This window comes from Phaethon aethereus (genome assembly GCF_964289735.1).
Source record: "Phaethon aethereus genome assembly, chromosome: 15".
Classification (NCBI taxonomy): domain Eukaryota; kingdom Metazoa; phylum Chordata; class Aves; order Phaethontiformes; family Phaethontidae; genus Phaethon; species Phaethon aethereus.
The window spans coordinates 18,537,809-18,560,315 of NC_138591.1; positions in this window are offsets into that span (position 1 = coordinate 18,537,809).

Sequence of the window (22,507 nt, forward strand, 5' to 3'; positions counted from 1 at the left end):
TGGCTTTTCAGAGATGCGGAGGGCCTGCAGTTCCATCTTTCAGGTCCCATGGATGCTGGGGTGCCTACACAGGCAGAGCTGGGGGGAAGCCTGAAGCTGAGGGGCAAAGAGTATGTGGAACCACCTGGGCTTGGGTGAGCTGGTCCTATGCCACACTCCTGACATAGACCCCCCCCTTCCCTCCTCCAGCTGGGCTGAGGGGACCCTCCCATCCCTGATTCCTCTTGTTCTGGTTGTCATAGGCTATCAGCCTCTGCCATGAGATGGCCCTTGAAGTACGTGGGCCATCCAGCCCTCCTCTTCCTCCCATGTCCGCCTGCACGCAGGATGCCAGGAAGCAGAGCTGCTGCTCTCGCCCCAGGCTCACTCCGACTCCATGCACCCAACAGCCCTCAGGCAAGAGTCAGTGGTGGAACATCCTTTGGTTGTGCATGGCCAGGACTCCCATCAGGGTCATCCCCACGGCCCCAGGGGCTGCTCGGCATCACCCCATGGGGTGCGGGGGCTCGCTGGCCCCTCTCCTCAGCAGCCACGGCCCACAAAAGAGCCGGGCGGCACCGCTGCTCTGTGGGCATGGATGCTCATCAGGGCAGGGCTACAGAAGGCACGTGCTTTCTCCAAGCTAGTACAGCCTTCAGGAGAGACATGTGATGTGTCTGTGCTCCCCAAAAAGCGCTCTGCAGAGCCTGCCGGAGCAGGAGGCTCCAGGGTTTCCTTTGGCACCTGATTTCTCCACACTTGAAGCGGGGCACCTAAAACTCTTTGAGAGCTTTAGTGTTGGTGGTTCAAGTTCTCGATTTATCCTCCCAGACGGCTCTTCCCTCTTGTTTCAGCTCTGCCATCCAGGATTGCTGATGAGGAGGGATGGCTCCCAGTCTGTGTCCCAGTGCACATGGGTGTCCTGCTGGGGCAGACCAGAGGCACCGGGGCAGGACCACCTCATACCCTGTGGGCTGCCACTGAGGAGAGGAGCTGGGGGATGTCCTAAAATCCTGGCTGAAGGACTGGATCAGGCCACTCTGCAACCTCCACTAAGGCTGCTGCCTGCAGGACGTTTTCCTGACTTCCCCTGCTTGTGTCACCCCAAAATCCAAGCCAGAATCCGTCTTTCAGCTGGTGCTGGGGTGCTGAGCGCGGCGGTGGCGGCAGCAGGGGGTTGCGCAGAGATGCTGCTCGTCCCGCTCTGCATCCCAGGGCAGGGCTTGGCACAGACACCGCCACCGGCACCGTTTGGGGGGAGGGAGGGCTGAAACCCGGGGGCTGCGGTGCCACCCCCGCAGGGATGCTGCCAAGTTGGCTCTCCTGGCTGTGCCTCTCCAAGCCCCGCTTGCCGCCCGAGCGGCTCGCCGGGGAAAGGAGGCCCTTTGCAGGGAGGGCTGGTGACTTCGGCTCCAGCCTGCGCGCAAGCTTTGCGCAACCCGGCACCGCCGCAACTCGGCACCGCCGCAACTCTTCTGTCTGCATTTAACCGAAACCGGGTACCAAAGGCAGCCGGAGGCATCCCCAGGTGTGGCGGGGACAACCCCAGCCCTGCCTGACTCTTGCTGCAACGGGTTTTTTGGGAGAAGCAAAGCTGCCGGGGGGATTTAGACACGGAGCTGCTCCCAGATACGTATTTAAATCCCCCCACACCTCCACCTGCCTTTTTATCTTCTTTTTCTCTTTGCTTTCTCGTTTAAATGTATGCCTGGATGGGGCCGATCCCGGCTGCTGGTGGGAGCCTTTGCGAGTCACCCCATACAGATCCGGGGGTGGGCTCTGCTGTGCTTCTTGGGGAGCGCCGGGCCCGGCTGCTGGGACACGTGTCATGTAAATGCCATCCCGAGGGTGCCCGGCGGAGCGACCTGGCCCTGCGACGTGGTGGCGTCCGTGAAATATCTAGAAAGAAAAGCCAGCGAACGTTACGGACCATAGTGTAACATATATGAGATCTGTAAGTCTGGGGGTTTTATTATTATTTTATTATTATTTTAAAGAACACGACTCTAGTAAGTACCGACCGCCTAATTCTGCATCTTCTTTCTGCAGTTTGCATGTGGGCTGGGAAGCCGGGGGGCTTTGCCGAGGGGTTTCTCTGTCCCATCACCCCCAGCTCTGTGGGTCAGGGCTGTGCTGATCCACAGGGTTTCACAAGCGCTGCAGGAAATTCCCCACAGCTTTGGACGCGAGTGGGCTCGGGATGTGCCTTGGGGCCGGCTCTGAGCATCCCCTGGTGCACGAGGGACCGATGGCTTGTGGCCCATAGTGGTCCCTGGGCTCGGCTCTGCAGTTGTCCGCCCGTCTGGGCACAATGGGGACGGCAGACCCCAGAGAGCTCTTCCACCTCACCGAGACTGGGTCACCAGCCTCCAGCCAGCTTCCATGTACTCATCGGACTCACCGGGCAAGCGAGGGGCTCTCCCCAAGCCCCCACCCACCTCCACTTCTCTGGCAGCTCGAGCACCTGGAGTTACCCAAAACCCGCAGGGCTTCACAGCCGTGGAGGTTAAATAGCTGGAAAAACTCTTCCACCTTCCCATCACGACTCTCCAAGAGCTGTAACTGCAAAAGCCAGAAACATTCATGATATTACTTGCAGTTTTTTTCACTTGGGTATTGTTTTTATATACTCATTAATGGCTTATGTAATTATTTCATTGCTGTTCATAACACTAACGTTTAAACAAAGCCACAGTTAAGAGAAAGAGCAATCAAGCCAGATTTCCAGTAGGCTTAACTGCTTTCAAAGCTAATTTAAGGGGAAAAAAAGGGATAATTAGCAGTCAAGCAAGGAGTTGCCTTCCCGCCTGCGTTGACGCAACGGGAGGCTGGTTGGCGCAAGCTCTGGCAGGCTGAAGCTGTGCTGGGGCACTTCCACGTCCACCCGCGCCCGCTCAGCCCCGGCCACCCCCTTGGCGCTGGGGAGCGCTTGTCACCACGGGGTGCTGCCAGAGTCCGTGGGTGACGTGGGGCGGAGGGACTTGGGTGGGAGCAGGGAACGTCGCGCAGTCCTGGTGGCCACGGCCAGCGGCCGTAGGCTTTGCGAGGGCACGAGATGCTGCAGCGCAAACTCGCCTTGCCACAACGAAGGGGTACGCTTTCCAAAGCAGGTCTTCAAGGGAAAAGAAATTCAGCAAAGGATCTGAAAAGAGTTCGGCACGCGCCGGCGTGCTGCCGTTTCCTAGAGCACAGATCTCGCCCGCCCCGTGCGGCAACGGGCTGAGCTCAGGTGTGCGCCAAGAAACGCTGTGCCGGCACCGGCTGCTCCAGGCCATGGATGCCTCGTCCCCACGCAGGAAGGGCCAAAATGACCAGGCACGTTTTGCATCAGCGTTTTTTTTTTAACCGACCTTTTCCCGATATTCAGCTGGAGCAAAATGTTTGAGATTCAAAGGCAGCTGAAAGAGACGCCAAGTTTGCAAGTTCCCCTCTGGTTTGGGACTGAATTTTGCAGCTGGTTGAAATTTTTCTCATTGCAAAACGCCGATCGTCATTTTTAATGGAAACCCAGAATTTGGCCAAGGAAAGAAGCAAAATGTGAGAATACTACAGAAAACTCGATGCTCTTTTTCCATGCCATCCAGCCAGCTCCACTCACGAGAGATGTCAGGAGCTTGAACAGCTGAACCCCAACCTTAGTGGACGGACAGGCAGGTGGACGGGCAGACAGATGGATGCAGACACAGATTATTTCCCATCACTTCGCTCTTGGTAACCGAAGTCCATTTAAATAAAAATAGACTTGAATCCCACAGGCAAACGCCTGCTTTAGGTGCAGCACAGTTGAGCAAAGAGCATTTTGCTTGGCCAGCGGAGCACAGCTCGGTGCTGGGCTCTGGGTAGACACTGACTGGTGAGGAGCTGTGGCTCTAAGTAGGGGCAAGACCCACTTAGAGAGGCAAGACCTACCTGCTTGGCCCCTTGTCATGGCCTGACGCGGTCTCCTTGCTCCCTTGATGCTCTCTGGTACACAGAGCAGCTTCTTTCCATCCTGTGATGCAAGTCCACACGGGTCTTAGTAGTGGCTCCAGCTGTCGGAGAGGAGCGATCGTGGCCCTGCCAGCCCATCCTTTCCATACTTCTGCGGTTAATAACACGGAAAAGTGGTGCTTTCTCTCCTGAGGACATGGTGTATGAGGGAATGGCGGTCTGCTGCCATCCCTCAGGTGTGGTGACCTGTCCAACCACGCCGCTCAGTGCCGCATCCTCCGTCCTGGCAGCCCTCAGGGCCAGGCGGGCAGGGCGGCACTGGCCACAACGGCTTCCAGAGCCCTACAGCCAGGGCCTGCGGCTGAGGACAACGCCTCTGCGCTCCCCCAGGGCCCAGAAAATCCCTCCCTCCTCTGCCTTCCCCATCGTGATGAAAAAGATGTCAAGAGATTTTCCCTCAGCCCTTCCGCGGTGGGACCGGAGAGCAGCAGCAGCTCCCAGCAGAGCGGATCTGCGGGGGCAAAGCCCCTGGGGGCAAAGCCCACGGGGGCTCTGCCGTGCCCTCGGTGCCGCAGCACCCCGGCTGCCACCCCTCACCCAAGCACGGCGCTTTACTCGGCGCTTTACAACCCTCACAAGCGTCATTAACCTCCCAGATTTCGCTTCCTAAGCAAATCTCGGCCCCTACGTTTCCCAGCCCTCCTCCTGCCCTCCCAACCCCACCCCGGGCTCATCCACCCACCCGGAATCCTGCCAGAGGGGCTGTAGGACCAGGGCGGGACGAGCTTTTCCCACTCATGACCGTGTCAGCCAAGTGTGCAGGGGGTTTAGCTGCTGCAGCCGCTCTCGTCCTTGCAAAATGGTGAGAAATGTGCTATTCTTCAAAACGTCAAGTGTATTTTTACAAGCCTTGGGGGCATTTATTACATCAGGGCTAATCATCACGTCATTCATTTGTTTGTCCATTTATTCCTTCATCCGACCTGTCTATCTCCCTGTTCATCTTTATTAGGGCACGATTCACTGGTTAAACGCATGCGCGCCGTGTCCGCAGGACAGCCGGCAGCCGCGCAGGGCACAGGGGCACGGGGAGGCAGGGGCTGGGTTCAGCAGAGCCCGGCGAGCGGGGAGGCAGCTTCCCACGTCGGCCGCGCGGGGGGAACATCAGGAAACCATTAATCGATGGGCTGGCCCGCGCCGTGTTTTCCTAAGGAAGAGCCAAAGACGGGGAACGGCTGGGGTCAGCGGGGCACCATCTGGAGAAACCCGTCGGCCGCCTCCTGCTGGGGTTTTCCCACCTCGGGGGTGATGGAGGGGATGAGGCAGGAGAGAAGAGCAGTCCCCGCCAGCCCCCCAGGGACGGAGGGACCCCGCTGCACCCCATGACCTGCATCCGCGCCGCGTTGGCCCTGAGGCACGGCTCGGTGCTGCGCCGGGAGGTTTGCCGGCGGCACGGGGGCCGTGGCACAAGACGATCTGCTGCCCCGGCGGATCCGAGCTGGGTCCGTGACCCGGGCTCAGCGTCGCTGTGCCTCTTCCGGGCTCCCACTGCTCAGCCGCCGCAACAGCCCCATCCACCCCGTTTCAGCCTCTTCCATTCACCCCCGCGAGGCACGGGACCCGGTGGGGCTCTTTTCCGCAGGATGCTACGTCTGCGTTAGGTCAACGACAGGCTGGGAGCCGCCGCACGGGGCCGGATCAGGCCCTCGCCGCCGAGCCGCCAGCCAGCGCCCGTTGACGCGAGTCCTCTATTTACACCGTCGCCGTGAGACCCGAATAAACGTCCGATGTTTTCATCTTGGACAAGACGCGCTACCCCAAAAGCTCGGAGAACGAGCCTCTGCGCTGTCAAAATAAACACCGGCCACCGCTCGGCCCTCGGCGCGCCCAAGCGACGGGAAATTGCCGGGTTTTGTTTATTGGGAGGAGCAGGGAGAGGTGGCACTCCCGGGGGACGGCTGGTGCCGGGGGGCAGCGGCCAGCCCGGGCGCGCGCAGCCACCGGCTGCCCCCCGGGTTTGTCGCGGCGGGGACCACAGCCCTGCTCACGGCGTGGGGAGAGAGGGGATGGGGCCGAGCAGGCCCAAGGGGTCCGGAGGCGCCTGGGTCAGGTCTCTCCCTGGCACCAGCGTCCCCAGAGAGACGTCTGAAGCAGCAGCGTAAAGCCAGGTGCTGCGTCCTGCCTGTCCTGCCTGTCCCTGCCCGTCCCCTGCCTGTGCCCTGCCGGACAGACGACAGCAGGAGCAGAGCTGCCCCGGTGCTTGCAGCTCCAGGGCTGTGCGGGGGGTCACTGACCCGACCTCATGGCCGTTTGAGGCTTTTGGCATCCTTTGGTGACTCTTAAGCGTCCCTTCCCAGCGCCGCGGGCCGCCCGTGCTGTGATCCCCGCGGCCCCGGGGCCTGGCCGGGATGGGGTCGGTGCCGCTCGGGTCGGTGCCGCGGGAGCCCTCGGTGCTTTCCACACCGTGACAGCAAGGGCTTGCTTCAGGCAGACCCAGGCAGGCTCCGGCTCGTGCCTTGAGCCAGAGATTAGGGTGGCTTTGGCCAGCCCACCCGTACGGAGCTTCACATGATCCCTTCTCCAGCAAAGCGGGACAGTGCCTGGAGCTGGGAGCGGGGCAGGGTGCCGGCAGCGTAGCCGGACAGCCTCGTCCCCACCACCAGCAAGGCTCAGCTTCCTCCCGCCCTGCCGGGCTCTGAGCCACGCGGCAGCAGCCCCGTGGGTGCTGGTCCCCCCCCATCCCCACCCCGCACTCCGGCGCTCAGCCCCTCGCCTGCAGGAGCGATCCCTTCCCAGCAACCTGCCAGCTCGCACGGGGAAATTCCCGGTCTCGTCCGTTATGCAAAATTAGCTCTCAGGGAGCGCCCGGTGAAATCGCGGAGCCTTCGTCTGCTCCGGGCGCTTTCAGACTTTTCCCTGGCATCCAGAGGGATGGCCATAAATCTCTGCTACTGCCTCCGAGTCGAACATTTCCTCCGAGCCCCATTATTAATTTTCTGAAAGATCCCATAAACCCCCAGATGGAAAAATACGGAGATATTTGCACATGTGCCGTAAAACACATTGCCCATCTATTTCAAATGGATGTGGCAATATATAAAACATACTTAGGGCATGAGCCAGGTTTCACGGTATTTAAACAAGGCAGCATGATGTAATTGGAATTTACAGTATAGGAGCAGATTGAAGCTGGGACTTGGTTGCGTACCATATATCTTCGATCTCCTGAAGATTTTGCCTGCTTTATAATGCCAAATGCCTTTTGTACTTGTCACCTATATTTTAAGTGGATGAACAGCTCCTTTCGTGAAATATTAAGGGTTGGAAAATATATTTTTTTTCCATCTGAGTTTTGCGGCCCCTCTGGAGAGGAGAAATCCGCCCTGTGCCCCTGCAAGCCGTGCTCCTTCCCGGGGGGCAGGGGGCTCAGAGCCTCGCTCCCCGCGTCCCCATGCCCGGCCGGCTCTGTCCCTGGGCAGCGCGGTGCCAGCGAGCCCTGCGCCACGGCCCGGAGCCCACCGGAGGCTGCGCGGCGTGGGGTGGGTGTGTGGACCTGCTGCCCACGACCACTGCTCCCCGGGGCGGGAGCGGGTGCTGAGCTCCGGGTGCTGCTCCCTGCGGCCGGGAAGAGCTCCGGGCACAAAGTGGCCCCTGAAGAGGTGTCGCCCACCAGGTCCCCAAAAAAGATGCTCTGGCAAAGCCTGTCAGATGTGCCCCCAACCTCCCTGACGGCCCTTGAAGCGCTGCGGGGAGCAGGGGCGATGGGGGGGTGATGGGACAGCTGGGGATGCTCAGAGGCCACCAAGGGCCGTCCCCAAGCCGTCCCCATCGCCGGCGCAAGCACCCCTCTGCCACCCTGCCCCAGGACAGGGCGGGCAGATGGGCACGGTGAAGCTGGGGATTTTTCGGCTCCGGCAGCCCAGTTCCTCCCAGCAAGGTCCTGGTTCCTCATCCCCTGCCCAGTGCTCAGAGCCCCCGAGGCGCTTGCCGCTGTAGGGGGTCTCGGGGGGGGGGGCCGGGGGGCTGCAGCCGAGCCCGTCCCTGCCTGCGGCACCTTTCCCTGCCTCACCCCTGCCCTTCCCACGCGCCCGCCCGGCCCAGGAGGACCCGCCAGCACAGATTGGGGTCCGTACCCCGGCGTGGGAAGACGGTGCGGCCCCGCGGTCAGGGCAGGGAGATGGTTACGTGCCCCGACCGAGGGACGGCTGTCCCCCCCATGGCCTGGAAACCCACCGGCGCTCCCCCGGCCGAAGGGAAAGGCAAAAAAGGGAAAAGCAAAAGATACCAAAGCATAAAAATGGACATGCTGTTCGCAGATGAACTGATGGCTCCAGCCAAGCTGGTCCCAAGGGTGGGCTGTGGGCTGGTGGCACCCCAGTCCCTCACCTGCAAGTGCCAGGGGCTCTGGGGGCTCTGGGGGCTCTGGGGTGGCTGTGGGCCCTCAGTGGGGTGCTGGGGAGCCCACCTGCAAGCCTGGGGCAGCAAGGAGGTGCCAGGAGCTGGAGCCTCCCATGCCTGCCAACCTCAGGCAGGTCCCGTGGGCCTGGGTCTGGCCAAATTCACGGACCGTCTCTCCATGCTCCTCCGAGCATCCAGGGGGTTCGGATAAGGATTTTTTGAAAAAATTAATAAATCAAATCGCTCCCTTCCGGCAGAAGGAAAAGCCCTCCAAAAAATGTCAGTTAGAAATAATCCAAGTGATTTGTTTGGAAAATTTTGAAGCGCAGGTCCCTCCGAGAGCCAGGATGGCCTCTCGGCCTTGCTCTCCGGAGCCAGGAACCCAGAGCCAAGACCCTGGCTCCAGGGCAGGAAGCCTAGAAACTCTCGTAGCCATGGCTCAAGCTGGAACCCAACGGAGCTGCAGGCCACCTGCAGCTGAGCCAGGACTGGGACCCCCACTGGACCCCACTGGGAGCCCACCTGGAGCCAGAGCTGAGCCTCCCTGGGGCTCTCCGGGCACAGGGGTCCAACTTGCTGGGGGCAGGCTGGGTGCCAAGGGAGGGGGCCAGTCAGCTGGCTCAGTTCAAGCAAACTGGCTTTTTCAGATGGTAAAACCAGTTTGATTAGGAATTTTCGAACTAGCCCTAGCTCCTGACCATCAAGCAGGGCGCTGGCCGCCGTTGGCTGAGACACCAGGGCTGGTGCGTGCTAGCTGCTGGTGAGGAAACCAGGTTATTTCTCTTTGGCAGCCCCTGCACGCACCACGCCAGTGGCAGACCCCGAGGTGCCGTCCCGCAGGATGATTTCCAGCTCCACAGCTCCAGACTTAATTCCTGGTCATGAATGAGCTGAACTGCTCTGCAGAATTGTGTTAGCAGCCATCTGTTAGCTGGACAGTACTTGTGGTTTCTCTAGACCTCAAGAGACCTCCTCTATCATTTTCTGAAGCGCTCTTGTACTGCCAGACAGAAGGTCTCTGAGGGTTCCTCAGGAGGTTCAAGTGTGTACAGCAGAGTGAAAACCCCTCAACAAGGTTGTGTGTGTGTGCACTTCCAGCCCTCAGACCTCTTGGAGACCTGGCTATCAGAAGATGTTGAGCATCAGCTCTTTGGAAGCCAGGAGCCTTTGTGTCATTGCCACGGGGAGGCTAAATAGGCAGGCACCTGGAACCGCTTCCTATGCTTGAGTTTGGCCTTCACCAGGCCAAAGGATTGGCCTCACTGCTGAATTTTTGGCATCCGGCTACCTCTCATGGGACGTGTCCTGCAGAGGTGTTGGCATGAGCAGGTCGGCACCAGGTGCTGAGCACCCTGCTTGCAGTGCTGGTGGAGGTGCTTGGCTCCTCGGTTGCTCTGGGGCTGGGGGCAGATTTCTGGCGTGGGTTAAATGATGTAGAGCTGCGTTCTGTCGTCCTGACTGCCTCTTAGTGGCATGTTTCTCTGAGACGAGCTCTCCCAGGCTTGCTGGTAGTCATCCACAGGATGCCATCAGGTTGCTTCTCTAGGCTGACTGCAGCGGTCATCCAATATTTTGGCTCGTTAATTCGAACAAAAGGAGTTTTTTGCACTTCCTTCAACGGTTGTTGCACTACCCCCGTGGCACTGCTTGTCAGGGTACCTTTACAGATGCAAGAAGAGAAGAAAGCAGATGGTTTAAGCCCCGTGGCTTTATCTAAGGAGTCTACAAAACCCCACAGGGAAAGGGTGAGATTGCCAGCGGCTGGGAGCAAAGCAGCTCTGACAAATGGATGGAGCTGGAGGTGAAGGCTCAGGAGGGGATAGTGCAGATAATGGGAGACAGGCACCGCACTAGTGGTTCCCCGCCCGCAGAGGCTGCAGATGGAGCAGCTCCTGGACATCAGAGGTACGGGAGGCCTTCGGCTATACGGCACACGGCGGGCACCGGCCCTGCAGGGCCGACCTGCGCAGAACAGATCGTCAGCAGGAGTCAAGAAACGTTTCTGTGTCTCTGGACCTTCCTTTCACGTTCTCACCACTCTCCTCTATCTTTGCCTTATTCATCTCTCTCGCCTTTGACCTCTCCCCTCCTCCCGCCAAACTTTCGCTTTTCCCAAGTTTCTTGCTGCTTGGCTGCTCGTTCTCCCGTTCCCGTCAGGGATGATAAATCACCTCTTCGGATGCGCGTCATCAACATACCAGACTCATCCTTCTTTTGACCTCCTCGGCTCTGAGCCACTTCCAGGAGGTAAGAACTGGACCCAATTACGCTGGAGAGGAGATCACCAGTTGGGACGGTGAAAAAGGAACTGGTCTGTTCCCCACTTTTTTCTCCAGTCCCAAGTCCTGCCCTCGCCAGTCCTGCGTGTTCGGTGGAGACTGCGCATCCCTCCGGCCATGCACTGAGCATCCAGCTGGGGCACCTCACGCTGAAGAGATGGCCATGTGCTCATGCCCCTCTCTTTCTCTTGATCTCCCTTACCTTGCTCCCTGCTTTCCCTCCCCCAACACACATCTGCTCACACAGTTCCAGAGAATTCGTTTCATCTCACCATTGAGCCGTTTATTTCTTTCCAGAGAGTTAAAAGCCTGTCTCCCTTGATTTAGTGAGTCAGGAGTGGCTGGGAGGGAGGGGGGAGAAGAAAAGAATGAAAGAAAGAAATAAAATAATGAAAAAAAGGTCTCGGGAACATCTGGAGTTGCTCTTAAGCAAGACGCAATATTCTCGGCCAGATGTTGAGTGACTGGCTTCTACTTGGGAAACGTCAACATGTCAGACATCGAAATCCCACCCGACACCATCTTCCCTTCCCCTCTTTGCTGCCTCCGCGCCCCGCTTCGGTTGTGCTGCCTGCGGCATCCCCCTGGGATGGCACCAAGAGGAAGGGGCAGCTTGCCTGGGGCCTTGCCGGGTGTCGCTGGGAGGCATCAACAGGCTGGGCTGGTCACTTGGACACCACCGGTTCACCGGGCAGGGGGATACGGAGGGGCTGGCTGAGCTCACGGCCGTGCTGCCTGCGATGGATGAGCAGAGCTGGCCGACTGAGGAGGCATCCGCAAGCAGCGTGGCAGAGCCGGGGACAGGGCTGCAGCAGGACAGGCTGGGTGGTGAAGCCATCTGAGATCTCTGGCAGCGAGGCTTACCCAGCACGGCAAAGACAAGACCTCCCTTGGCCCCTGGGTGAGCTCAGCAGAGAGCCGCCAGCGAGGCAGGAGGGGCACGGGCACGCCGGCGGTCTTGGGGGCCGCTTCCCCAGACAAAGGACCTCTTGCGCAGTCGTACTGAATCATCGTCGCCAGCGTGAATGGACTGTGAGGGTTCATACCAGCTCCAGTGCTGTCCAGGCAAGCAGAGAGAGCACGTCAGCGAAAGCCGGTGTAGCCGAGGGGGAGACGTCCGTCCCGAGCCAGACACACTCTGCGTGCCGCGACACCCCGCTGCGGCAGCCAGCGGCAGCGGCTGGAGGTGTCATCCCTCAGGGGCTGGACGCGGCACAGCTGCCCGGGCCGGCAGCACGGACCCCTCTGCTCTTGGGGGGTGCCCCTCCGGGCGCCCCGGATGCGGTCCATCGCCCCCGCCCCACGGTGCCCATCCGTCACTGAGCCAGCGCACCCAGCAGCCCCTCCCGGGGGTGCTCGGGAGTGAAATATTGCCTCTTCCCACCAGCAGTTTATGAAGTATGAGCAGCGAGCTGAGAAAGCAGAAGTGGGAGTTAACCAAAGGAAAATCCCAACAGGCTGCCGGGGAGCGGGGCTGGCACCCCAGGACAAGGGCAGTGCTGGGTGGCTCCCACCACGCTGGGCCAGCTGCTTCCCCGTGCTGGATGCCTGCAGAGGCTGAGGTGCACCCACTCGAGCCCGACCACCTCGTCTACGCTGCTGGCCTCAACTCCCAGCGCCGTTACTCCAGGGCCAACCATGGCCGCCTCTAACCTGCTGCCCTGCAGCTTCCTACAACCCAGGGCGTGGGCTTGGCTGGTCCAGGGCAGTAGCCATGGCCGGGACCATCCACCTCCCTTCATTCACGCCGTCCTGAGGGTCAAGAAGGAAAAGGACCAGTACTTCTGCCCTTGTCTAGGGCCTTGTAGGTGGCTTTCATCTCCCACATCTCAATATGGTAGGTGCCAGGAATCCAAGGTTTATGGCCAACCGTATGGGTTTTTTGGGAGCTGGAACCTATCCTCTCTGTGTCCTCAGCAGGGTCCAAGCACCAGGACAAGCTCCCCAGGGCTCATCCAGGGCCTCCCACACATCAGAGGTTTATCTGGGTACACAAAGCACCACCAATGTCTTCCCACATCACTGAGCTGGACCAGGTTAAGCAGAGACCTCCCTCCCTCCCCCGCAAGAGCCCTCCCTCCCATCGCCAAACCCTGCCTGCGTGTGGTACCTCAGCGGGCGTTGCGTGGTGTCACAGGACTGTGATGGCCGGCACCTGCCCACGAGAGGCTCCAAGTCACACCAGCGGTGCCCATGCCCAGGAGAGCCCTCCTGCTCAGAGAGGTGTGCCGCCGGGTGCTGCTCTCCTCGCTTGCCCACGAGCTGCGGGGTCCCGACGCCCACCATGCTCTTTGATTATTGCCTGAAGAAGCTGAGGAACCACAGCCAGAAGGAGCATCTTCTGCCTCTTCAGGGCAGAGACAGAGACCACCTTAGCTGGCGTGTGGAGGGAAGGCACGGTCTCTGGGTCTGCCTGCAGCCTTCCCTGAGCTTCTTTCCTTCTCCTGGACCAAAAAATAATAGCTGAAAGGCACCCACCGAGAGCACAGCAGCAACACAACCATTCCATCTCCCCATAGTCCAAGAGTCCCCTCTCCCCCAGGACAGGCTGTGCTGCAGAAGGACACACAGCGTCCCGTCTCTGCTGGTCCCAGCCCAGCAGAAGGACAGGATTAGTGGGGCCCAACCCCACGTCGTATGGACGTCCCTTGGAGCAAGCCGCCCTCCAGGGATGGACGTGGAGCGGGGTGGAGGTGCCAAGCATGGGCACCGGACGAGCCAGATCCCCCGTGAGACCCCCACAGGGCATCGCCACTTCTGTGCCCCCACCCCAGCGGTACCCAGGGGGAGCGGGGGGCCAGAGCACGGGCATCGCGGGGCAGGCGTGGTGGGGCTCAGGTGGCTGCGGCGGGGGCGTGGGGCGGGGGGTGGTAATGACAACCAGGTGAGCGGGCGGCGATAAGCCCCCAGGAATGCGGCGGCGGCAGCTGCCGGCCCGCGGCTCACTCAGACCTTGGATGGGCCAATTAAGTAAATAGAAAATTTGGAGCGCGGGATCAAAGCCGGAGCGCGCGGGCTTTATTTATTTGGAAAAGGTCAGATTATATTGGCAGATGTGTTAAAGGAGAGAGGAGAAAAAAACCTTTCAAAAACATTGGCCTTGATTTGAGGTTTCCTGACGGGCGGGCCGGGGTTTTTTTTCTTTCTTTTCGGGCCACGGGTGGGTAGGAGCGCTGGCAGCGCGTGGGGGGCGGGCGGGAAGGGCGCGTCCGGCAGGCTTGCCCGCGCCGGGCTCACCGCCCCCGCCCACCCTCCTCCAGGCACCCTCTGCCAACAGCACCAGCCCCAGAAGCCGGGGTCCCTCTGGCTCGGGCCCCATGCCCCGTTACGTCACGCTGGCTACGGTCCTCCGCAGCCGGCTGCTGCGCTGCGGCCCCCCCGGCCGGCGGGGGGTGGTCTCTGAGGTGGACCTGACGGGCTCTGCCCACTGCTTCCCTTCCTGCCCCCCCCCGCAGCTCCGTCGGTGCTGGACTTGGCGCCCCGAGGTGACGGCACCGTCCCCCCGCTGCCACCCTGGCTGTCCCCGGCCATCCCAGCTCACCGTCCCACCGCTGCCCTGCTGCCTTCTCGGTTCCCCCAGCTGGCGGAGGGGGGAGCCCACCCGAGCGGTGCCCCTGAGCTCCGGGGCTCGCCTCGCCGTGCCCGCCCTGCTCGCAGGCTCCCTCCCGGGGCGCAGGGCGACCCCAGGCCCCCCTCTCACCGACGAGCCTGGGGACACCCCCCGTGCCATCGGCACTGCCAGCTGGGTTTCCGAGCCGATGTCCATGCTGGGACCGGACCGGCTGCCCTGGCTCACGACCCCCCCGCGGGCGCGCAGCCGGCCCCGCCGCACTGCGAAGGGGGACACACATCACCTCCTTTAGCACCCCAAAAATGCGAGAGGGCCACTCAAGCCTCAGCATCCCACATCCGCAGGCTTCGCTCCATTTCCCGGCTGGGGAAAGTGATGGCGGCGGGGGGGGGGGGCGGGAGGGGAGAGGGGGGACACGGGCGTCAGCATCCAGCAGCAAGGTGGGAAGGCGGCTGGAGGGACCTGCGATGGGGGAGAGGAATGTGTTTGCCCGGGCAGGAAATTGTTGGGCTCGGCGAGCGCGGGACCCGCCTGCTAAGAAAACAAGCAGAGGCCGAAAGGCAGCGGGGCGCAGCGCCCGGCGGGGGGGCAGGAAGGGGGCTCCGGGGGCAGGAATGCCGGCTATGTCCCCGCTCCGGGCAGGTGTGCCGGCCCCGCCAAAGCTGCAGCGTGGCCGTGGGAGCCCCGTTCCTCCCGCGTGGGCAGGCGTGGAACAGAGCAGCAGCCTGAGAGGTGAGGGCAGCTCCTCTCCTAGTCTTGGCCTGGCCCTGCCTCAGTTTCCCCAACCTCCAACCACCCCACGCATCAGGCACACGTGGTGGGTGAGCCCCATCCCCAGGGCAGGCAGGAGCTGCCAGCAGGGCTGAGAGCTGCAGGGCTTTGCTGTGCACGGCCCTGGACCTCACTCGGAGCCATGGCCAAGGGAGCTTCTGCTCTCCCGTGCCCACGGCTACGGAGAAGGCAACCCCCGCGTCACCGCCGGTCACCCTGCCGGGTCTTCTCCAGCTGCACGCCGGGTGCCACAGGGCGATGGTGCGCAGAGCAGAGCCCACAGGGATGAGAGTGGGTCAGACCAGGAGCAGAGGGAGAAGCCAGGGATGGTCCCGATGGAAAAGGCCAGTGCGAGGGGGTACGGCCACAGCGGTGGCCAGCGCATCTCTCATGTTGGCAGCCGCCCGCTGCCTGGTCCCCCGCAGAGCTGCCGCCACACGGACACCCTGACCACCCACCCTACTCATGCGCACCAAGGGATGCTCGGTGCAGTCCCAGGATGGGCTTGCAGCCATGGGGACATTTCTGGGTCCTTTCTGTTCCCTTTATGGGACAGCACAGCACGAAATGCCGCCTGGATCACGGCGTTGTTTGGAAACTCTGCTGGCATGTAATACAATATCTGGCAGGGGCGTCTATGACTTTATCTGCAACAGATCAGGTTGGAGCAAAACCTTCTGAGACAGCATCTGGAAGCGGTTTAACCTTCGCCAAGTTTTGCATGAAATACCAATTTTCCACCCCTTTCATTTGGTTTATTGAAATTAGGAGGGGAAACTCCCCCTCCTCCCTTCTACCGCTCCCCCCCGCCCCCGGGTTCTCCTCTGGGGCAGCTCAGCTTCTCACAGCTCTTCTGGAAAAGCTGAAGACGTCATGGAGCTGCATCTCAGGCTGGGGAGCACCTCCCTGTGCTGTGACAGGCAGCAGGGCCGCGCCGGCACTGCTGTATCGGAGGTGCCTGAGATGAAGGCAGCGTGCCAGGTTGCAGGCAGGCAGCTGAGGCAGGTTACAGGCAGCAGCAGGAGCAGGATGGTGCTGGGGGAGCCCGCAGTGGCCAGCAGTGAAGGTGGCGGAGCAGGGATGGGTACAGCATCCCAGGGTGATGACCTGGGGGAAAGTCCCACGGTGCTGAGTAAGGACACAACTCATCACACGGGACCTGAGCAGGAGCTGTGTGGAGCAGCCAAGCTGCTCCCGACGCCGAGGTTTCAGAGGACAGATGTTTTAACCAAACCTAGTATTTTCACCCCCAGCTCCGTCATGCTGAGCCGCAGGCCCTCACTGCAGAGCAGGGAGATGGGAGCAGCTGAGCAAACCATCGCGCACGCTAGAAAATCCGGCCAAATCCTATACTCGGCTTCAAACTGCTCAAGCAACCGCCAGGCTCCACACCTTCTCTCTGAAATTCTCCTTTAAAATTTATCACCTGAGGCAGAGGGACAGAAAGGGGCAGCCTTAGGAAGGGCAGTGCTGGCCGTGCCACCAGCTCTGCTTGGCAGGAGCCACCAGCCAGGTCCCAGGCGGTCCCAAGGGGCCAGCTCGCACATGTGCCGTGTTTGCAGGACCCAAGCAGGTGTTTTTAGGACGGACCTGGCACGCCGACTTTCGGGACAGATTTGCCTGTGTTTGCCCATGCGAGGTGGGGGCTCACGGTGGGACCATGTCGTTCCTGGCACGGGGCAGCGGCAGTATGTTGTCCCACAGGAGAGCTGGCAGGGGACAGGGAACTGGCTCTCCTCCCGCCGCGGGGACGAGGGTCAGGGGACAGGGACGGGCTGAGGCTCCTGGCCAGGGGAGGTGTGCTGGAAAGCCAGGAGCGGCAGTGCCTCAGCAAGAAACTCGGGTATTAAAACAACTTCCATCTTCCAGGTTGGAAAAGCATCCCGGACCTTGCCCGGCGGGAAGCAGTGCGGGCAGACGCTCAGCTACCTGCCGCTCCCACCGGCACGGGTCCATCGCACCACGGGGACAGTCCTTGCCCGGACACCCGAGGAGCACGGGGAACGCGTCTGGAGGCAGCACTGACCCAAGCTGCGTTACACAGCCTGGGCATCCCCCCTCGGGGGCTACGGGGCTGCTCAGGCGCTCGCTGGCCCTGGGGACCTGGGCTGGGAGCAGCCAGCGGGGCACAGCTCTGCGAACCGGACCGGGCTGCGGGGTTCAATCCTGCGAAGGCCCGTCCCCGCCACGGTCCTGGCCCGCCAAGGCCGGGGCTCCGCGCTGGCTCCCCGCTAGCCGTGCGGCTCTGGCCCCGGCCACGCCAGAGCCACCCGCGAGGCTGCGGCGCGGCCGGGACCATATGTCCCTGCGATGCCGCCGCGACGCTGCTGCCAAGGCTGAGCATCGCTCCCCGCCGCTCCCGCTCCTGCAGAGGGGGGATGGAGGGAGAGGGGGACCCATGTGCACATCCTGAGGGTGCGGCGGGGCGGGGGGGGGGTTCGCCCTGCCGTGGCCGGGGTTGCGCTTCCCCCCGCCCCGGGACCTGCTGCAGCAGGGACGGTGGAGTCCTCCCCTGCCCCAGGGCGGGAGTTCAAAGGGTCCTCCTCTCCCTCACAGCCCTCCAACCCCTTCTCCTCCGCCCCACTGACCCCCCGCGAGTGGCTGGAAGGGCATTTTTTTTCTGCTGGCACAGTCCCACCCGGAGCCCGGCTGCCGGGCAGGGAGGGCAAGGGAGGCTAAGCCAAGCGCGGCAGAGCAAGGCGTGCGAAGCTCAAGGTATAGCTGTCCCCGTCCCTGTCCTCCTCCCACCCCCCGTCCCCACAGGACTGCGCCTTCCCCATATGCTGGTGGGGCCAGGCTGGCCCGGGAGCAGAGCCGGAGCGGGGCAGCGGCTGCAGCAGCCTCGGGCTTGGGGGGCTGTGCCGAAGCCCCTCTGCTCCAGGGAGAAAGGGGGAGCTGCTGGGGGCTCCAGGAGGCTTCCCAAACCCAGGCACTCCCTGATGCAGGCTGCTGCCTCAGCATCCACCCCGTGTCCCCGTCACCCAGCCCTGGCCCTGCAAGGGGTGGGCGCAGGCTGGGTCTGGGCCATGGTGCAGGATGTGACCCACGGGGGTGACCGCCCCGGTACCCCTCCTGGGCACCATGCTGGGTGCTGTGACTGGCAGGACACATCCGTCACCCCTGCTGGTGTCGGCGGGACGGCACCCAGCCCCACGCCGACACTCCCGTGGGGTGGAGGGCAGCAGAACCTTGAGAGACCTCCCAGGAAACCCAAGCCCCATTTGAGGGGGGGAGGTTTATAAGACGAGCCAGACCCCCCCATCCAGCTAGATTTTGCCTGTCTCTCGTGTTTGTCCACCTGAATCCCCAGGTCAGGCACCAGGCTGGGGCTCTTCCCTCTGCCGCCTGCCGGCACTCCTCACGGCCCCAGCCCACGCTCCTCAGCTGGGGACACTGAGGCTCAGTGGGAGGGAACGTGTCCCAGCCTGGCCTCAGCGAGGTGCCACCAGCACCCTCCCGGGATCCGGGGACCCCCTGCCCTCACTGGGGTGTCCATCCCTGCGGCATGTCAGTGCGGAGGTGGGATGCGACGGTGCCCTATGCACCAACAACCCCTCTGGGGTTTCTTCCATGCGCTCGGTGATGGCTCCATCCCTGTCCCCAGATCTGGAGCCGGCCAGCGTGGCCGCAGCGACCAGCCCTGCTCCTCCATCCCTGCGATCCTCTGTCCTGCAACCCCCCGGGGTGTCCCGGTGCCCACAGCCCCCTCCCTGCACAGAGTTGCACCTATTTAATTAAAGGTGTGAAATGATCTCATTAAATCAGTGCCGGGCTCTGTGTCCAAACAGCTCCCACAGCTTATGAATGGCTCATTTCCACTATGTTTCATCCTTTCTTGTTTTCTTTTTTTTCCCCCCCCTTTCTTTTTTTGGTTTGGTTTCCAAAGCAAACGAGATTTCTGCGGTTGTGGTATGTGCGGGTATGTCTCTCTGTCCAGCCCTATAACTTTCAAAGCCACTAGCCAATTTCAACCGGAGTCAACGGAGGGATGGAGAATTCAGAGATGCTCTGTCCCCATGCGTCCTGTGGGAGGGGTGGGAGATGCTGCATCCCCAGACCTGCTCTCACTGGACACTGGAACAGCAAGATGGGAAAACAGCCCTGAGACACAAATCCCCAAGTTGGGGCTCACCCCCACCAGCTCCCAGAGTAATTTGCTCTTCCCTATTGGAAATTTTGCCTGTATCGATGCTGCTGAGGTTGATCCGCTGCAGGAGCCATTTTGACCAAAACCCCAATTTTAAAGCACTCTTTCTATTTAATAATTACACCTGAGGAAGAGGAAAGGAAGGGCAAGAGCCGAGCAGTGTGAAAATTGGCCAGGGCACTGCCGGGGAGCTGTGACGGTGCATACAGCTCACACCACGCTACCCAGCTAGGACACATCCCTATGGATTAATATTAAACCCTGCCAATAAATCAACCATGAAGGTGCTTTCTAGCCCGGGTCTCTCCCTTGGGACCTGGCGGGCCGAGAGATGCTGTTGCATGGGGGTGAAGAGGACCTGACCACAGCCCCTCCCCTGCACCGCCACGGTGGGCATCAGGCAGGAGCTGCCTGGCACAACTCGTGGCAGCGATGCGATGGGGTCCCGGAGGTGCTGGCCAGCCCCAGTCCTCGCTCTGCTGCCACTGCCCTCCACTGCAGTCCCTTCAACCCCCCCTCGCGCCCGCTCCCGGCTCGGTCCCTTGCCCCCCCCTTTCTTGGCCGGGTTTTGCCGGCGCAGGTGCATGCCGGCCCCCCCCCACTGCTGCCCTTTTTTTAATTAGCCGATAAAGAAAGCATCCTTTTGAAACAGGTAGGGGATTCCTCGCATCCCTGGCATTGCTGGGCTGCCTGGCTGTAACCCTATTCCAGTTAAAAGCTTTCTGCACCCGTCCGTGGCCCGCCGGGCCTCCGGCTCGCCCCACACCTGCAGCCAAGTCCTCCTGGGCTGCCCGCTCGGCCACTGGTGCAATTACCAAACGTGATGATTAACCGAGGGAGCGCAGGAGGGATGGGGACTTCGCCCTGCCGGCAGCCGCTGCCTTCGCCCCCAGTGCCGGGCGGCTGGGTCTCCCCGGCCCGGGGCAGCCCAGCACCCAGCGCTGCCTCCGGAGCCATCCCCGAAGCCGGGGCCGGAGGTGGCTGTCTGGGGGGGACGACCTGATCTCATAAATGTCCCCTCCCCTGCACCCCTGTACCCGCCTCAGGAGCCCGGTGCTGCGGGCAAAGGGCTGTTTGCTGCAAAGCCCAAAGCTGGGTTGGTGCCCCTGCTCCTCCCAGCCCTCAGGCAACGGGCCATGGGAGCGAAAACCAGGCAATGGGGCTCGGAGTCCTCCTCCGGGCCGGGTCTCTGCTCCCCGTTCTCCGCCGGCCTGGCGGCGCTCGGTCGGCTGCAGGACAAGGTTGCAGAGCCCCGTGCGCGTCCTCCCGCAGCTTGGGGCACGTCCCCCCGATGCACGGCCCCGCCGCAGCCCGGCGCAGCGGCCGGCCCCACGGCGTGCCGGCGTGCCGAGGCAGCCTGTCAGCACAGCACGGCTCCCGGCCCCATGTGCTGCCCGTTATATTGCGGAACCAGTAAAATTATTTCGGCATGTGCCTGTGTGGTCTGCAGCAATGCCCCAGCCTGAGATAACCTAAGCAGAGGAAGTCCCAGGCCGAGCTTTAAATCTTCCTGCCCTTTGCCAGCGACCCCCAAGTGTCGGGCCCCCCATCCCACGGCCAACGTCTCCTCTCTGTACCGGAGAGAAGGCTGGGGGACCCCAGCAGCAGCCCCCAGCGGGGCGAGCCCGGCGCACCACGGCGGTGACGGCATTCGGATCCCGCTCTAAATCAATCGCTGCCCTGGCGGCTCCGTTTCCACGGTCCCATGTTATTCTTTCACTCAGTCATGGGCAGAATGACTCTGTTTTCCTTCGGCAGTTTTTGGTGCTCTTTCCTCTTTTCTCTCGTTTCTTCCTTTCTTTCTCAGGGCAAAGGATGGGGTCGGAGCGAATATTCATTTCCCCGGTTCCAGCTCATTGAGAACAATAAGGGCAGTAAACAGAGGGCAGCACTGCTCAGGAATGCAAAGCATTTGCCTGCGGTTTAAAATTACTAATTTTTTTACAGGCAAGAATATATATATTTTTAGAGACCTTTAAGGACAGGCCAAATTCTGCTCCCCCACATCAACTCCCCCCCACCTCCAGCACCCCCAAATCTTCCCCCCTCGTTGGCTTTGTTGCAAACTGGCACTAAGCGTGAGAGGGGACGGAGGGCTCTGCGAGCCGGGGGTCCCGGGGGAGCCTGGCAGCGGAGCCGGAGCCGGGAGGAGGGACCCGAAGTCGCCGGCCGAAGCTGCAGAAGTTGGACCTGGAGCCTGAAGTTTTTGGGAATGGGCGCAAAAAAAAGCGCTGCTGCGCGTGCCTCTCGCTACAGAAAAGAAAATGAAATGTGGCTGGGGGGTGTGACAGCACAGGGTGACACCGGGGAGGGGGTGCCGCCGTGGGCATCGCTGGTGGCGGTCCAGGCTGGGGACCTGCCGGCCACGCGTGCCCGTCGCGGGGTGCTGCAGGCGAGGCCGGGCTGCGCCCGCACAGGGGTGGCACGTGGCTCTCGGGGCGGCGGCCGCCCATCAGGAGCGAGGGCAGGGGACGGCAGGGCCACCGGCTGCACGGAGGGCGCGGGGGTGCCGCCGGGTGCCCCCAGGACAGCCGCGGTCAGCTGCTCCCCCCTTGCCTGGCCGCCAGAGCCTTCCCAGTCTGGCTGGGGCAATTCCCACCTCTGCGGCCGAGCGGGTGCTCGGAGGGGCTGTGCCCCACCGCTGCCGTGCCCCGGCCCGGAGGCGCTGCCCGTTCCGCCCCGGTACCATCCCATCCCCGCATCCCCGCCAGCTGGGAGCATCCCGCTCCCCCTCGCCGCCATGCAAGCCCCATTGCTGCTCCTCCTGCACGAGAGCTGGTCTGGGAAGACCAAAGGGACGTGGGAAGGCAGGGACGTCTTCACTTCCCAACCTCGGAGGGGTGATTCCACCTGAGGGTCCCTCGCTTTAGACCTGCTCAGCTCCCCAGTGCCACAGCCCTGCGGGCAGAGCCCCGGCGCCTGGCCTGGGGGCACTGGCGCTGGGTGATGCGAAGGCACACGGGCTCCTGCTCAGCTGCAGCGATCCCCACGTCTCCATCAACTCCTCCCTCTCGGGGGAGGCAGGAGGACCGGGAGAGTCAGCTGAGGACGTTCGGGCTCACAGCTTCACTTCCGAACGGAACGGCGGAGGGAAGCATTGTTTTATTGAGACCAATTGCTTTCATAGCCCTGCCCCAACAGACACGCATGCATCCTGTCTCGGGGCTGATTAGCTCCAGATCTGCGCACGCTGGCTGTGTGGGGACGGCTGCCTCCCGCTCCCCACTCCCGCAGCCCGCCGGCCCCGGGGCTGCCCCCCGCTGACCTCCCACCCCGCGTCCCCAAAGACAGGCAGGCTCCGCTCGCGGGGAGCCGCTGTGGTTCCCCCCATCTGGATCCTCTTTGCAGATCCAGCTCCCAAACGTTTTGCCGCTCACCCGGGGGCTGAATGAAAACATTTGGGCCCTTTCTCTTCGCTCGCCTCTTCCTCTT